This window comes from Cebus imitator, unplaced genomic scaffold, assembly GCF_001604975.1.
Source record: "Cebus imitator isolate Cc_AM_T3 unplaced genomic scaffold, Cebus_imitator-1.0 Scaffold35, whole genome shotgun sequence".
Classification (NCBI taxonomy): domain Eukaryota; kingdom Metazoa; phylum Chordata; class Mammalia; order Primates; family Cebidae; genus Cebus; species Cebus imitator.
The window spans coordinates 4,033,501-4,051,837 of NW_016107350.1; the positions used below are offsets into that span (position 1 = coordinate 4,033,501).

The following is an 18,337-nucleotide window of genomic DNA, read 5'->3' on the forward strand; positions in this document are numbered from 1 at the left end:
ACAAAGAATTCTCCACCATCCTCTGAGTCATCCTAATTAAGGCAGCTCTCTCACCCTCACTATACTCCAAATAAATTCCATGTAGGAAAGTAGAGGGAGAGCAACTGGGTTGGAAAGACAGATAACTAGTTAAGGAAGGAAATCAGGAAAAGACTACTTGGCAAAATGCAAGCAGAATCCTGCATCATAATAAAGAGCCAGCCCTGTGAAAATCTGAGAGAGGCCCATTCTAGGAGGAGACGAGTTGACTAGATGCCCTAAGATGAGAATGAGGTTGTCCTGAATGAGGAAATGCGACAAGGTTATTGTGCTTGGAGTACAGGGTAGGAGAAGGACAGTGCTCAAGTGACAGGATTCAGAGGATAATGGAGAAGAATCCTTTATGTACTTGTAGATCTTTGCAAGGATTTGAGACTTTGTCCTTAGAGAATAGGAAGCCAGAGTTTTAAACATGAGGGTGATATAATGGTAGTTATTATCTAAAGCATAAAAGTTCACTCCAGATGATATATGAAGAATGGGTCTATGGATGAAGGTGCAACAAGAGTAAATATATGGAACTCAGTTTAAAAAATAATGAGTGGTCAACATGAAAAATTGTGATTGCCAGGGAGAGGTTAGTAAATGATAGATTGTGGTGGTTAATTTTACCTCTCAACTTGTATCTACTTGGAAAGTCTGTGGTGCACAGTTGTTTGGTAAAATACCAGTCTAGACATTGCTGTGAAGGTATTTTTTAAGATATGATCAAAATTTAACTCCACACAGCTTGAGTGAAGCATATTACCCTCCATAATGTGGGTAGCCTCATCCATTAGCTCAAGATATTAAGAGAAAAAAATTAAAGTCCCCAAATGAAAAAAGGATTCTGCCTCTAGAGTCCCTATATACTAAGAACTGTAATGTCAATGCTTGCTTGAATTTCCAGGGTGTCAGCTTGCACTGTGGATCAGACCTGCCAGCCTCTACAATTATGTGAGCCAATTTTCTAAAATCTCAATCACTCTCTTTCTCCATATGTGTGTGTGTGTGTGTGTGTGTGTGTGTATATATATCTATATACCTCTCTCTATATATAGTTAAGACCTTAGCTTTCCTTTCTCTAAGAAACAAAATCTCAAATCCTTTCAATGGTCTGCCAGAACAGATATATATCTCTGGAGATACAGAACCCAAAGGATATATGTATGTGTGTATGTGTTGTGAGTGGGTGTGGTGTGTGTATGTGTGTGTGAGTGTGTGTAGTGCATGTTCATTTTCTATGGAGACCTCTGGTTAATCCATAGGTTATTGTATTAATATGAATATAGAAGATGGAATGTATATAGGCCATGAGTCAAACAGCAAAATCAGGGATTTATTTTATGCTTGATGTTTGAAGAACCAGAGTAAATATTGATGCTATTAGTTGAGACTGAAAAAGCACAGAATGGGATTAAGAGGAGATCAAAATTTCTGTTTCAACATGTTAAATTTCAGATGCAAATGAAGATGTTAAATAAACACTCAGGTGTATACATGTGCAATGCAAAAAACAGTGTGAACTGGAGACAAAGGTTCAGAGTCGTGAGGTTGTGGATGCTACTCACAGCCCTGGACCTAGATGAAATCACCTGTAAAGAGCGTTGATGGAGAATTTGGAACCAAGACCTAGATCAGAAAGTGGGAGAAAGTAAAACAAAAAACAAAACAAATGAAACCTGGTTAGAAGTAAACAGACTGTAGGAAGCGCTAAAGGACAGAGTGATAAAAATGAGCATAGAGAAAGGGCCACTGTATATGACAAGAGAGAGGACATTGGTGCCCTTGAAAGAAGTTTCAGAGAAGAAGATCAGCTGATTTATCAGCAGACATCTTACAAGCCCTAAGAGATTGGCGTCCTATCTTTAGCCTCCCTAAACAAAATCATTGCCAGCCAAGAATTTTGTATCCAGGAAAATTAAGTTTTGTAAATGAAGGAGAGATAAAGTCTTTTTCAGACAAACAAATGCAGAGGCGCAGACCAGGGCAATATTTTAGAAAAAGTGTCAAGGTTGCATTATTTACTTTTTTATGGCATCTGTGCATAAGAAGTTGCTTAGTGTTGTGTTCTTTTAAGTGTGACTCAGATGGCAATTAGGAAAAAGATAAAACTAAAGTAACATTCAGATAACCATACAACATTTTGAGAAGGGTTAAGAGGATTGAATTTATTGTACCTCTATTCCTATAACAATGAAACCAGAAAGTTGTTTTAGTAATTGAACTAGCTTTAGTTTGAGGACATTTTAATATTGAAATCACTACAGAATAAGATGTGAAGAAATTCGTAAAGAATTAGGACTAGTGAAATAAAATAAAATTAAGTAGAAAAGATAAGAAATCCACCTTTTTCTGATGAACCACCATATGAGTTTCACAAAATTAGTTATAATTAGTGACAGTAGTTGAATGGAGGGAGAACAGATCTGAGAAACCCCATAGGTATCTTCAGTACAAAACAGAATTAGAAAAAGACAAAATTAAAGCAAAAAACAAATTCCAACTTCAGTGCCCTTCATATGCAATGCTTTTTTTCACATAGAAAAATCAGATTGTAAAGATTTACAAAGATTAATCATATAAAGGGTAACTTTAACAGCAGTATTTACTATTGAAAAATGAGGAAGTTTATCAGGTGATTATGCAAAAAATATTAAAATAATGTTAATAATTCATTTTAATTATAATTATGCAACATTTCTATTTCTACATATTAACAAAAATACTTTATTAAAAAGGGATATGCTAGTTTAATTTTATTAGAATACTTCATGAATGTATCTCACATATATCAAAAACTAACTAAAAATAAGATTTAAATTCATTTACTAAAATAAGATGTATATATTTTAGTTTTTTATTCTTTGAAAAAAGGCTAGACTTTTTTTCTTGTTTTATTTATCTATATGGTGTTTTATTAGAATTTGAGGGTTGCTATAGCAAAGAGCACAAATAAGAGAGCTGAAACAACAGAATGTGTTGTCTCACAGTTCTGCAGGTTAGAAGTCAAAGATCATAGAATTAGGAGATTCTTCCTTTTGATGCCTCTCCCCTGGTTTCTGGAGGTTTTTAGGCAATCTTTGTCATTCCTTGGCTTGTAGAGCATCACCTCAAAGTCTGCTTTTTTGTTCGCATGATGATCTCACTATGTGCATGTCTCTGTCCGTTTGTCACCCTTTTAAAGAATCTTAGTCATCTTGGATTAGAGTCTATGCTAATCACTTCATTTTAACTGGATTACATCTGTGGATACCCTGTCTTCAAAGAAAGTCACATTTTGAGGTACTGACGTTAAGACTTCAACCTATAAATTTTGGTGGGACAGAATTCAATCCAATATAATTTATCTTTTGACTCCCCCCAATTTATGCCCTTCTCACATGCAAAACACATTCACCACATGCCAACACTCCCACAAGTCTTAACTCATTCCGACATCAAGTCTAAATATAAAATCTCATCTAAGTATTATTTAAATCAGATATTGATGAAACTGAGGCTGTGACTTATCCTGAAGCAAAGTGCTCTCCATCTGTAAAGCTATGAACCAGACTAGTTATATTCTTTCAAAATACAGTGCTGCTATAGGTGTAGAATAGACATTTCTATACCAAAAGAGAGAAATAGGAGAGAAAAAATAAAAGGGTCACAGGTCCCAAACAATTCTAAAGCTAGGCAGGATAAAGTCTATTACATTTTAAGACTCTTAATAATTATCCTTGGCTTAATAATCCTGTGACAGAGAGGCAGCTCAGTACTGTGGGATCTGGTGTTGATATTCACTCAGGGTGGCTGGCAAAATATTAAGGAAATATTGGGAAAAAATATATATTAGTCTCAAACGTTTTGGAAGGCCAGAAGGTTTTATTGGGACAGGCCAAAAGTGGCAGGTCCATTAAGTTAGAGAGAAGATACAGATGATAAGAGGCTTTCCCAGTTAAGTCTGTTTACCCCACATTCCTTGGTCTCTACTCTGTTTACTCATGTAAACTTTGTGCTGGATGGTCCTCTCAGGGGGAAATCAAACAGGAATTATTCATTAATAGTGTTTACTCTGGACCCCAAACCTAAAGCTTTTATCATTCATATAACCATTCTTTTAACCATGTTAATTATCCACAAGTGTTTTGACTTAGAACCTCTGTTATGAATTCTTTTACTGAATAAATGTAATGTTGGAGAGGGAGTCTTGGTCGACTGGCTGCAGTTGCCCTCTGAAATCAGCTGACGGCCATCTCTAGGCCACTTGAATTACTGTAATGATGTGAGAGTGCATTCGTTCATCTGTCGTTGACTCAGGAACTGCAGACCAGACTTCCACAGGTGGAGGTCAATGTCTCAATCTGGGCTATACTCCCTATCCCCTGACATACCTCTCAGGGAGGTAGCCCAGTTTCCCAGGCTCTCCCTGGAAGTCTACACTCTGGAACCTCCTGGAAGTGGCTCTGCTCTCTTGATCTGTGGCTCTGATCTCAAAGTCATTATTCCTTCACTGATTCTGTTCTCACTGTTCTTTTATTTCACCCCATCTATGTCTTTATCAGTCTAGGCAGGCAGTGTTTCTGTTGTTTCAAAATTTTCAAAATCTTGTATACTTCCCTTGCAATTCACAGAGGTCCAAGACATCACACAAGAGAGGCTTCCACATACCTTTTGTGAATCACTGCATCTGTATTCTTGACTTCTACTGACATGGTTGATTGAATCCTTACATCATACATCTAAATCACTGTAGCAAGCAGTTGTCCAGCTATACTCTTGGCCCTGTTTCAAGGGTATGCTATCTGAATAAGCCAAAATCTTACAAAATATTGGCCTGATTTCTTCTTATTTAACAATTGACTTTCACTGGACTTCTCACCTCTCACATTTCACTATAAGCAGCGAGGAGAAACCACATCATGCCTTCAGCACTTTGCTAAGAAATCTTCACATCTAGGCTAGATGCAGTGGTTCCCACATGTGATCCAAACATTTTTGGAGGCCAAGGCAGAAATATCACTTGAGGCTAGGCATTCCAGACCAGCCTTGGCAACATAGCAAGACCCCACTACTAAAGGTGGGGGAAAAGAAAAGTTATCTGGGCATAGTGGTGCATGCTTATAGTCCCAGCTACATGAGAGGCTGAGGTGACAGGATCACTTGAGCCCAGAATTTTGAGACTGCTGTGAGCTGATTGTGCCACTGCACTCCAGCCTAGGCAACAAAGCAAGACTCCATATCTAATAAACAAACAAACAAACAAACTTCTTATCTAAATATGCCAGTTTTCCACTTACCAGTTCTATTTTCCACCTCAATCAATTCATATGTTATGTGAGCAAGGTTCACTTTTCCTTCGGTTTCCATTAATACATTCCTCATTTCCACTGGAGACTTCATCAGAATCACCTTTAATATTTATATTTCTAGCAACATTATTTTTAACGACAAGATATTCTTTACAATGATGGTAACCTTATACCTTTCCTCTTTTATTTCTGAGCCATCACAAGAATTGCCTCTAATGTCCATATTTTACTAACAGTCTCTGCAAGGCAATTTAGGCTTTTTCAAATCATACATCTCAAAATTCTTCCAGCTTTGATTCATTATCCAATTTCAAATACTTCCATATTTTTCAGTATTTGTTACAGCTACACTCTGCTTCTCAGTTTCAAAAATCTGTATTAGTATGCTAGGATTGTGTTAACAAACTCCTACAAACTCATAGTTTAAACTTCAGAAACTGCCTCACAGTTCTGGAGGCTAAAAGTCCATGATCAAGGTACTGACAGGGTTGGTTTCTCATGAGATCCGTGAAGAAAAGTCTGTTCCACGTTTTCCCAGAATGTCTAAGGTTTGCCAGAAATCTTTGGTGTTCCTTGGCTCATAGAGCATCACTTCACCACTGCCTTTATCTTCATGTTGAGTTCTCCCTGTGTCAAATTCTTCTTTTTATAAGGACACTAGTCATATTATGTTAGAGTTTGCCTTAATTATCTTATTTTAACTGAATTCTTATTTAGTTATTTATTATTATTATTATTGTTTTTTGGAGACAGGGTCTCTCTCTGTTGTCCAGGCTGTAGTGCAGTAGTGCCATATCATCTCACTGCAATCTATTCCTCCCAGGTTAAAGTGATTCTCATGCCTTGGCCTCACAAGTAGCTGAGACTACAGGTGCATGCCACCACCCTAGGCCAATTTTTGTATTTTCAGTAGAGACAGGATTTCATCACGTTGGCCAGGCTGGTTTTGAATTCCTCTGCCAACTCCCTCCTACAAATACAACGAGTGGGCCGATGACAGAAGACACTTGGTGTCCACCCCGCATCTTTCTGGGGGCCGAGGAAGACGTGAGGAGGGCAAAGAAGGAATTTCATTTGACACAGAGGAGGAGCGGCAGCAGTGGGAGGATGACCAGAGGCAAGCTGATCGGGCTTGGTACATGATGGACGAGGGGTAGGATGAGTTCCGCAATCCGCTGGGCTGCTCTTCCAAGGACTATGTGAGGAGTCGGGAGCAGCACCTGCATAAACAGAAGCAGAAGCACATTTCAGCTCAGCGGAGACAGATCAACGAGGATAATGCGCTCACCAGTGAGGTGGTCCATCGGCTGGAGGTGGACCAGGACTTTGAAGAGGACAACGCGGCCAAGGTGCCCCTGATGGTGCACAAGCTGGTGGTGCCTCCTTTACCGGGTGAGCGCATTGTCTTCACCAAGCAGCCGGAGTCGGTGATTCCAGTGAAGGAGCCACTTCTGACTGGCCATCCTTGCTCGGAAAGGCAGCCAAACTGTGCGGAGGCACGGGGGCAGAAGGAGGGCAAGAAGGCTCAGCACAAACACCGGGGACTGGCTGGGACCAAACTGGGAGATATAATGGGTGTCAAGAAGGAGGAAGAGCCAGATAAAGCTGTGACAGCTCAGGACAGAATTCTGTCCACAGGCCACAGGGAGCTGAGCTCTGCGTGACAGCCTAGCCTCCTGGCAAAGGTACAGATTCATGCCTGAGCCACCGGCCTCATCCCCACGGCCACCCTCAGACAGGAGAGCTGAGCCCTAGAAAGACAAAGGGGTCTGCCTGGAATGGCACCGTGCAGGAGAGGCCAACCTGACTGCCACAGCTGTGTGGACACGGAGCTGAGAGACCACAGGTGTGGGTCACACGCCCACATCCACACCCCTGCTTCTCTGTGGCCACAGCCCCACCCCTGGAAGTGCCCTCAGTTCTCTCCCACCACCTCCCAGCCTGAGCTAGATCATCCCTTTCAGAGGCCTAAGCCCACCCCAGGTGAGATAAGTAGACATTTGCCTGATAATTAAGCGTTGCTCATTGACAGGCTGAAGAAATCCACCAACCCATGGGTTCTAATACTGACGATGTTCCAGGGCAGGGGAAGGAAATAGAAGGGAAAACTGGGACCAAATTCCATATTTACATAAATCTGCAGCTAGACTCAGGAACAGCTTGCTGCCCTATGTGCCAGCCCACTCCTCAGGAACCAAGGTCAAGGCCATGCCACTCCTTAGTCCCTGCCTGCCATGGGGGCTCCTTGTCACCAAGCAGCCCTAGCATGCAGTCGATGGCTGACTCAGAGCCTGGGGTGTGAGAGGAGGCCAGGGCCCCACCTCCTGCCCAGAGAGGAGCTGGATGGAGAGCTCTCACTGCCAGACCGGGCTGCAAGGGACCCCTTCCTCTGTTCTGGGGTGCTTGACCAAGAGAGAAGCTAAAGGTCACACTGACCTTAGTGTTTTAGGGAAACAGTTGCCTGCAAACCTTGGAGAAGCCAAGGGAGCAGCTTTCCCAGTAAGGATGTCAGAACCTCCATCCCAAATTGGGGACCCTAGGTCCTAGCACCCAGGCACCCCCTTGAAAAGGGGTCAGTGGCAAGGCTCTACACCCAGAGCACCTATAAGAATGAGCCCCTGACTGCCACAGTGTCCGAGATCCAAAGGACCAACCTGGTCAACGTGGTGCTGCTGCTCAAGTCCCTCAGGGTGCAGGAACTGCTGCAGTTCCACTTCATGGACCTGCCCCTGGAGGACAACATGCTCAACTCCATGCATCAGCTCTGGATCCTTGGGGCCCTGGACAACACAGGTGGTCTGACCTCTACTGGGCAGCTGATGGTGGAGTTCCCGCTGAACCCTGCTGTGTCCAAGATGCTCATTGTGTCCTGTGACATGGGCTGCATCTCCGAGATCCTGCTCATCATCTCCATGCTCTCTGTCCCGGTCATCTTCTACAGGCCCAAGGGCAGAGAGGAGGAGAGCAATCAAATCCTGGAGAAGTTAGCTGTCCCTGAGAGCAATCGTTTGACCTACCTGAATGTCTACCTGCATGTACCTCATCCATCATGTTCTACCAGTAGAAGAACAATAATTACTCCACCATCTGGTGTAATGATCATTTCATCCATGCTAAGGCCATGCAGAAGGTCTGGGGGGTGTGAGCTCAACTCAAGGACATCATAGTGCAGCAGCAGATGAACCTGACCTTATGTGGCACTGACTAGGACATCGTCAGGAAGTACATCTGTGCTGCCTATTTCCACCAAGCCACCAAGCTCAAGGGAATCCGGGAGTATGTGAACATCCACACAGGGATGCCCTGCCACTTGCACCCCACCACGTGTCATGAGAAGGACCAGGTGGAGATAATTGAATCATGGGGGTGATTTCTTCCATCCTGTTCTCGTAATAGTTAGTTAGTTCTCTCGAGATCTTTTGGTTTTATAAGGGGCTTCCCCCTTCACTGGGCACTCATGCATTCTCCTTCCTGTCACCCTGTGAAGAAGGGAATATTTACTTTCCCTTTCACCATGATTGTGAGTTTCCTGAGGCCTAGCCAGCCATGCTGAACTGTGAGTCAATTAAACCTCATTCCTTTATAAATTACCCAGTCTTGGGTAGTATATTTGCAGCAATGTGAGAACAAATTAATACAGTAATAGAAGACACTAAAAAAAATAAAATCACAAGACATGCCAAAAGTAAAGAAAAGCACAGTCTTAGACAAAGCAGTCATCAGAACCAGACTCAAATGGAAAACAGGTATTAAAATCATCAGACAGGTTATCTAAAATAAAAATAATTAATATGTTACAGACTCCAATAGAAAAAGTATAGAAGATGTTACAACAGATAGGTACTAAAAGCAGATAAATTAAAATTCTAAAAATGATTCAAAAGAAAATGCTGGAAATTAAAAACCATGTGACAGAAATGAGAACTGCTTGATAAATAGATTAAACATAGCTTAGAAAATAACCAGGCTTCTTGAAGGTATGTCAGTAGAAACTTCCTAAACTGAAATGTAAACAGAAAAAAGAATAGAAGAAAAATATGAGGTCCAAATACAAATGATATACAAGGTGTAGGCTGGGCATGATGGCTCACACCTACAATATCAGCACTTTGGGAGGCTGGTGGGGAGAGGTAGGTCACTTGAGGCCAGGAGTTTAAGACCAGCCTGGACAACATAGCAAAACCCCATTTCTACAAAAAAAAAAAAAAAAAATTAGCCTAGTGTGGTGACACACTCCTTTAATCCCAGCCACTCAGAAGGCTAAGGGATGAGAATCACTTGAACCCAGGAGACAGATGTTCAAGTGCAGCGAGCTGAGATTGTGCCACCACACTCCAGCAAAATTGTCTGAAAAAAAAAAAAGAAAGAAAATCCAAGAAATATGGGGCATTATCATAAGTTATAAGTCATGTATAATTTGATGAGCAGAAGGAGAAAGAAGGCAGAAAAGAAGAATTTGTGAACTGATAGTAGCAAAGAACTTCCTTTAATTTTTTCATTTTTTATCTGTATTTTTTTAATTATACTTTAACTTCTGGGGTACATGTGCAGAACATGCAGGATTTTTACATAGGCATACACATGCCATGGTGATTTGCTGCCTCCATGCCCTCATCACCTACATTAGGTATTTCTCCNGGTTTGTTACTTTCTAAATTAATGACAGACACCAAGCCATTGATAGAAGCAGCTCAGAGAACACTAAGTAGGATATCAAAAAACAACACAAATAATTTTATCATATAAAAACCTTACTACATAAAATATAAAAAAAAAATCTTGAAGAAAGCCATTGAGTGGTTAGGGGGTACTTTATATGACAGTATAAAGGAAAATATATAGCATATAAAGAAGGATAAGGATAAGAATTGCACCAGAACTAAAATTAGACACTGTGCAAGCATCAAGAAAAGAGTGAAATATTTAACCCCAAAACCTAAAATGCAATAAAATAAATTTAAAAAACATGTACAGACTTTAGTCAATAATGTCTCTATATAAGATCATTAATTATAACAAATAATGTAAGATGTTCACAATAGGGAATACTGGGTATAAAGTTTATAGGAATTATCTGTACTAATTTTACAACTCTGTAAATCTAAAACTTCTAAAAATAAAGTTTATTTAAACAAGAACATTTTAAGAAATAAAAAAAGTGAAATATTTAGTGTTCTAAGAAAAAAAGAAAAAAAACACAACTTATAATTTTATATTTAATGGTGATATGGGTTGGCTGTGTCTCCAGCCAAATCTCATCTTCAGTTATAGCTCCCATAATTACCACATGTCATGGGAGGGTCCTGGTGGGAGGTAATTGAATCATGGGGGCAAGTTTTCCCATACTGTTCTCATGATAGTAAATAAGTCTCATGAGAGCTGATGGTTTCATAAAGTTCAGTTCACCTGCACAGGCTCTCTTGTCTGTTGCCATGTAGGATGTCACTTTGGTCTTCCTTTGCCTCCTGCCATAATTGTGAGGCCTCCCAGCCATGTGGAACTGTGTGTCCATTTAACCTGTTTTTATTTATGAGCGCCGCAGTCTTAGTCTTTATTATTAAAACAGACTAATACAAATGGAATCATCCTTCAAGAATGAATGATAAATGATACAAGCAGAAGGAATTCAATGCCAGAAAATCTGCCCAACCTTTCCTGTAGGAAATGTTAAAAGAAAGTCATCAGACAAAAGGAAAATAATATAGGAAGAGCAAACTTTGTCTCAAAGAAGAGAGAACTCTTTCTTCAAACTGCCTTTGGATTGGAGATGCAACATCAATTCTTTCTTAAATCTGCAGCCTATCAGACTGCCTGGTAATTAAAAAAAGTTATACATGAAGAGAAAGATAAGCAGAGAAGGAATACATGAAAGGAAAATAATTATTTTACTGCTAATGTATGTGAAACATAGTAGTTTGCTTAAAGTTATGATAACAACTTGATGACTTTTGTATATCAAGAAGTGAAATGGCTGACAGCAAAATCACAAGGGACGAAAGTGAGGAATTTGGAATATTCTAGAATGACCTAACATCACTACACTTGAAGCTACTTATTTGAAAACTTATTATAAATTCCAAAGTAACTAATAAGAAAATGAGAAATAATATATATGCCAAGAGAAGACACAGAATAGATTCATATAAAATGCTCAATTAAAACCAGAAAAGACCCAAAAATAGTAAAAGTGGGGGTTAGAATCCAGGACCAGAATATGGGCATTAGGCAACCAAAAAACATTTGAATAAAGTTATGCATTGTAGTTAATAGTAGTGCATTTGTATTGGTTCATTAATCATGAAAAATTTATCATATTGATAAAATATGTTAATAATAGAGAAGACTGATAAATATAGGAACTATGTACAGTATATTCAAACTTTTATATCAATTGAAATCTATTTCAAAATAAGTTTAAAAAGTAGAAAAATTATGGAAGTGTAAAAACCATAAGCTAGCTATAACTTCGAAAAAGATGCAGCAGTTTACATACATTCTGTTACCTGACATCAAGGCTTTATTGTTGGCCAGGCACTTTGGGAGGCCTAAGTGGGTGGATCACTTGAGGTTGTGAGTTTGACACCAGCCTGACCAACATGGTGAAACCCCGTCTCCACTAAAAATACAAAAACTACCTGGGCTTGGTGGCGTGCTTCTGTAATCTCATCTACTCAGGAAGCTGAGGCAGGAGAATCACTTGAACCCAGGAGGCAGAGGTTGCAGTGAGCTGAGATCCTACCCGCACTCCAGCCTAGGCAATAAGAGTTAAACTCCATTTCAAACAAAAGAAAACAAAGAAAAAATACTTTATTGTAACGCTATATGTAAAATAGATCAATAGAACAGAATAAAGTATGATGTAATGGACACAAATTTTGAAAAACAATAGATTTTTGACAAAATATATTCTTAAAATGGTTTATACAACCATTACTTGTCAAAATATATAAATCAGTACAGCATAAAGTTCATTGCATTTTGAATGAAACTGCAAAGTCTAAAGCAGTTGATAGCTTGTTCTGTTTCCTAATAGGGCATACATATGTATATACTTTTTCAAGAGGATTCATAAAGGCACACAAATATATATACACAATAGAAGGGATTGTTCATTGTAGGAACTTGAAATTGCTATTACCTGCAATTTGTTTTGCTTTTAGTATACTGATTCTGGTTAGTTATTTTGTTGAACAAATATCTACTCTGATCAAAGAAAAAACAAAGCATTAAATATGATATTACCAATATTGATACTATAGTGATATTTTAAAAATATATATGTAGGCTACATAGACACTGGAAAATAGAATCCAAATATTCGAAATGAAAGGTAGAGTTACAGATGATTTTTTTCTCTTACAGCTTTTTGTCATTATGCATATCAATATTTTTGCACTGAATATATTTTGCTTTAAAAATATTCAGAGCAATATTTACTGTGTTTTTTTTAACTCTTAAAAAAGCAGCCAAAAAAACTAAGAGAGAGAAGAAGGAAGAATACATTTTTAAAAAGAAAGTAGGAGGGATTTTTTTTTTATGCAGAAGGGATTAGACAATGGGATCAAAATTTGGCAAATAATTTAAATATGCTGAAGAATTTAAAAAAATGATATTAAGTGATTTTAGTTTTGAAGTTATTAGTTGCTTTTGCCACAGAAGTTTCAGCAAAACAGTGGAAGGGCCAAATAAATTGTTCTTTATTTGACAATAAATTAAATATAAGAAAATAGGAATAAAGAGTCCTGTTGAGTTATCTCGAGAAGTAAATGGATTTGAGTAATTAAATATTGAGTTGTGATAAAAAGAAAATGGTATGGAGAAGGTCTATAGGAACTAGAAGTGATTGGGATTCTGTAAGAGTCTATTCTGAAAAAGGATTAAGTATTACTTATATTGATATAAGATTTTTAAAAGAAAGAAATTGAGGCAAAAGATAACTGAGTCTGTTCACTACAAATTTCTATAGGTTAACATTAGATTATTCTTGAATCCCTTAACATAGGCCTGCCCACTCAAAATTGTTCAATGTTTCTCTGTTATTAAAAAAAGTTGAATTCCCCCCTACAATCTTCTTTTTATGGCTAATTTTATGCTCCAACTTAAAATTATGGGTCAGACTGCCCAGAGTATTTTGGACTTGCCAGCTTCCACAATCACGTAAGTGAATTCCTTAAAACAAATCTCTCTCTCTCACTCTCTCTCTCTATATGTACCTATTGGTTCTGATTCTCTAAAGGAAGAACCCTGGTATACTACCTTTCATGTTTTACCTCTGAGTATTTGTATATAGAGGCCTCTGATTTCCCCTAAAATATATTACCTGCAAAATGCAAGTAATATTACTGCCACTAAATTTGTTATCAGAATAGGTACTTTCTATCTTGTCCTTTCTAAAGATCCATGTAACAGGTTATTTTCCCCTGCACTTTCACTGATTCATCCAAAACAATCATAGTTGTTATCTAGTGTACAATTTTAGAGCTTTATATAATTCTTCAAAACATTTTCCCGTTCCATACCCTATTATTAGTGTTTTACTCCTCTTTCTATCAGCATGCTTTGGATGTCTTATGCTGAAATAAAAATGACTTTGTAATATCAGTGGCCTGTATCAGTAGAAGTTTTATTTGTTTGGTGGTTGCTTTTTTGCTTTAACTCTTATTTTATGTTCTCCATGAGTAATCTCTGGCTCTCCTCATCTAGGACCAAAGTTGAAGGAGCTCCACACCTACTTGGATTAACTTGGTTTTATAGCTAGCAATAGAGAAATAGAACATTTCCAATCACATAATGTCTCTCTAAGCTTTAGTTATCAGAGGTACATGTCAAATCCATTCATTTATTTGGCTAAAGGAACATAAAAGACCAAGTCGTTAAAAATCTCATCAAACACCTCTGATGTATAATGTGTAGTTTATTTATTGCTTAACAAGAATTGTATTCATGTAGCATATTAATAGTGAATATTTGTCAATTACTAGTAATAGAACATAAGTGTAGATAAAAGTCAAATTGTGTAAAATTAATGTGTATTTTCTTATAGCATGGAACCTAAGGGCAGAAATTAGCCAGATATCAGAAAGAAACTAGAAATAACTGATAAATTGGATAAAGATATAGATATATTTTGGCGGATATGTTTTCATTCTACTATATTAGATCCATATTTTTTTCTTATTTTTCTTGTATCTATAGCTAGTTCTATCTTTTTCTCATTCTCTTTCTCTCTGTCTCAACCAACATTTTCTACATAATGGAGCAAGGCTGATCCACAGATACTTTTATATCACATATGCTTTAAGCTACATACAGGAACTGTTTCTGTGTCCAAAATCCAGATGCTTAGAATTGAGTATCTTATTGTGTTCTCATTTCTCAAGAGTCCATTCTTAGTCCAGTCAGCTAAGGCCAGGTGATTGTGTTCAAACTTGACTGCTGACCTCTTTCCTTAGAAAAGATCAATTCTAATCAAAAAGTTCATAAGTCATAGCTTGGCAAACATCCTGAAAAGAGTGTATTATGTTTGCATTGAGTATAAATGGTCTAAGGGAAAAGAAAAATCTTCTGTGTCCTATAAATCTTTAAAATAGCTTCAACATTTATTTTCTAAGATCTTATATGTTTCTTAAATTTTCTTTAAGTCAATACACTAATGTAAGAGCAATCACTAACAAAACTTTGTAATACTATGAATCACAACTTACAAACTCATATTTTGTTCTTGAAAGTTGGTAAGATGATAAGCTGACAAACTCAACTGTTCCTGGAAGGTAAAGCATTTTGATTTGTGTCAGAGATAGAGAAATGCCTGGACAATGAATTGTGTTTTCAGTAGTTGCAAAAGAGCTGATTCATCAATATATGGTAGCCTATACATTGATTTATACAAACGAAACTTGTTGGAGCACTGCAGCACTGTAAAAATAAGCTCAGTGATAGCCCACATTTGAGTGGTTTAATACCACAGTAATTTACATATCCCCCAAAAAATCCTATTTTAAATTTCCACCATGTGTATTTCTTTCCTGATAGAAGAATTCCTTTGTAGCTCAGAGACATTTTAGCTGTTTTCTGAAAAACAATAGCACTATATCTTTATATATTGTTTTCAAAGAACTTTTCTTCATGTGATCTTTTATTTTCTATTTTCATATCTTTATGAGACAAATAGGAGAGCTGTTATCATTACAGATGAAACAAACTGAAGTTCGCAAACATTAATAGGCTGTTTAGTGATACAGACTGAGAAGTGACTCTACTCGAAAAAAATTTTCTATAGTAAATGTAATGATACTGAAATGCCCTAGGGAGGCCCACTGGGGAGACTAGCATTAGCCAATACTGACCAAGAAGAAGGTAGTCAGGGACCATGGTCAACAGGGGAAGGCAAGGCTATCTCTTCTCCCCAGCGGAAGACTACGTATCCAAAAACTGAAAGTTAATAAACCACTTTATTAACTTTCTTTCAAGTGACTTTTAATTAAAGTATTATATAAACTAAGTAGTAATAATAATAATACAAATAATCTATGATAAAAACTATTTTTTACTGTAGTAGAAAAAAAGAACCACATACATAATATTTACTCCCAATCACTTTTCTAAGTATATAATACAGTATCGTTAACTAGAAGTACAGTGCTATACAACAGATCAATTGAACTTCTGGGTCTTGCAGGATTGAAAGTGTATACTTACTGAACAGCAGCTACCCATTTGCTCCAGCCACTGGCAACCATCATTCTACTTTTTGTTTCTATGTGCTTGATTACTTTAGATAACTTGCATAAGTAAAATCATGCAGTGTTTGCTCTTCTGCAACTAGCTTATTGCACTTACCATAATGTCTTCAACGTTCTTCCATGTTGTCCCATATGATTGGATTTCCTTCTTTTAAATTTTAAGACTGAATGAGATTTCATTGTATATAGAATATTTTCTCTTTTCATTCATCCACTGACAGGCACTAAGCCTAATTCCTTGTTGTATGAGTCCATTCTCATGTTGCTATAAAGAACTACCTGAGACTTGGTAATTAATCAAGAAAAGTGGTTTCATTGATTCATAGTTCTTCAGGTTGTACAGGTAGCATGGCTAGTGAGGCCTCAGAAAACTTGCAATCGAGGTGGAAGGCTAAGGGGGAGTAATCACTGTGCCCTCACATAGTGGAGCAGGAGAGAAAGAAAGAGCAAAGCGGGGAGTGCTACCTACTTTCTAACAATCAGATCTGTGAGAACTCAGCACTATCACAAGAACTGAAAGGGTGTAACTATCCCATGAGTTAATCACCTCCTATGATGTCCCTCTGCACATTGGGGATTACAGTTTTTTGTGAGATTTGGGTGGGGACACAGAGCCAAACCATCTCTCTTATAAATAATGCTGAAATGAACATGAGATTACAAATATCTTTGATTTCCGGATTTCAGTTCTTTTGGATAAATATCTAGAAGTGAAATTAGTAGATTTTTATGGTAGTTCTATTTCTAATTTTTAGAGACAATTCCATATTGTTTTCATCATGGCTGTACCATTTTACATTCTCACCAAAGGTGCACAAAAGTTTCAATTCGTTTATTAGCCAACCCTGTTTTGTTTTGCTTTGTTTTTGATAATACTCATCCTAACAGGTACGGGGTGATACTTCATTGTAGTTTTGATTTTTGTTTCCTTAATGACTGGTGACATTAAGGCATCTTTTAATTGGACTCATTGGTCCTTTGTGTGCTTTCTTTGGTGAAACGTCTATTTAAATCCTTTGACAATTTTTAACTGGGATATTTGTTTTTTTGCTATCAAATTGAAAAAAAATTTAATGTACTTTGGATATTAACCTTTTATCAGATATGTAATTTGCAAATACTTTTTCTCATTGTGTAGGTTGCCCTTTTGCTTTGTTGATTGTTTCCTTTGTCCTAATGAAATTTTTCAGGTTGATGCTATCCCACCTCTCTAGTTTCTGGTGCTTTTCAGATAATTCCAAGAAATCTTTGCCAAGACAAACTTCATGAAGATTTTTTCTTTATGTTTTCTTCTTGTAGCTTTATAGTTTCAGGTCTTATACTTAAGTGTTTAATCAATTTTGAGCTAATTTTTGTGTGTTGTGTAAAGCAACGTTCTAATTTCATGATTTCACACAGGATGTGCACTCCTCCTCAAGTCTATCCTTCTCTTAGTGTGTGTTTTACGCAGCTTCAGGAAAGATCAGTTGACCTTGTAAATTGAAAAAAATCTATTAGGATTTTAAAGGGGTTTGCACTGAATTGGTAGATGGATTTGGGGCATAGTGGCTGATCAAGTGTAGGAAGAGAATGTCTTATGAAGATGTTTTGGTAACAAGACTGGATAGTAGGGGTTCTTGGGTCACAGGAAAATGAAGGTAATTAACCATGGTTGTTTCAGTGATGTGAATCAAGCGCAGTGCTCAGGGTGAAGTTCCTGCCTCAACAACAGAATCAAAGTTTGGCCTTGTTCTTTTAAAAAATTCTATTCATGACATGTGTAGTCATACAGCAATCTTTCTCATTTAAACAAAGGTCTAGGGAGACATTTTTAATAAAAATGCCCTGTAAATACAGAATAAAAAAAACACAGGCACAATATAAGAATGGAGTTTTTTTTTTCATGGAAAGTTTACTTTAATGTTCATCATCACTTGTCATTAGAGAAATGTAGATCAAAAGCACATTGAGATACCATCTCATGCCAGTTAGAATGGCGATCATTTAAAAATCTGGAGACAACAGACGCTGGAGAGGATGTGGAGAAATAGGAACACTTTTACATTGTTGGTGGGAGTGTAAATTAGTTCAACCATTGTGGAAGACAGTGTGGCGATTCCTCAAGGACCTAGAAATAGAAATTCCATTTGACCCAGCAATCAATCCCATTACTGGGCATATATCCAAAGTATTATAAATCGTTCTATTATAAGGACACATGCACACAACCATGTTCACTGTAGCACTGTTTACAATAGCAAAGACTTGGAACCAACCCAAATGCCCATTGATAATAGGCTGGAC

General features: G+C 37.6%; 1 protein-coding gene and 1 pseudogene across 1 annotated transcript in view; both read left to right on the plus strand.

Moving 5' to 3' along the window:
- CDH18 (cadherin 18) overlaps positions 1–18,337 on the plus strand; it is a 1,130,917-nt gene that overhangs the window by 445,943 nt on the left and 666,637 nt on the right. The window lies entirely within an intron of this gene.
- LOC108301495 lies at positions 6,263–8,695 on the plus strand (annotated as a pseudogene).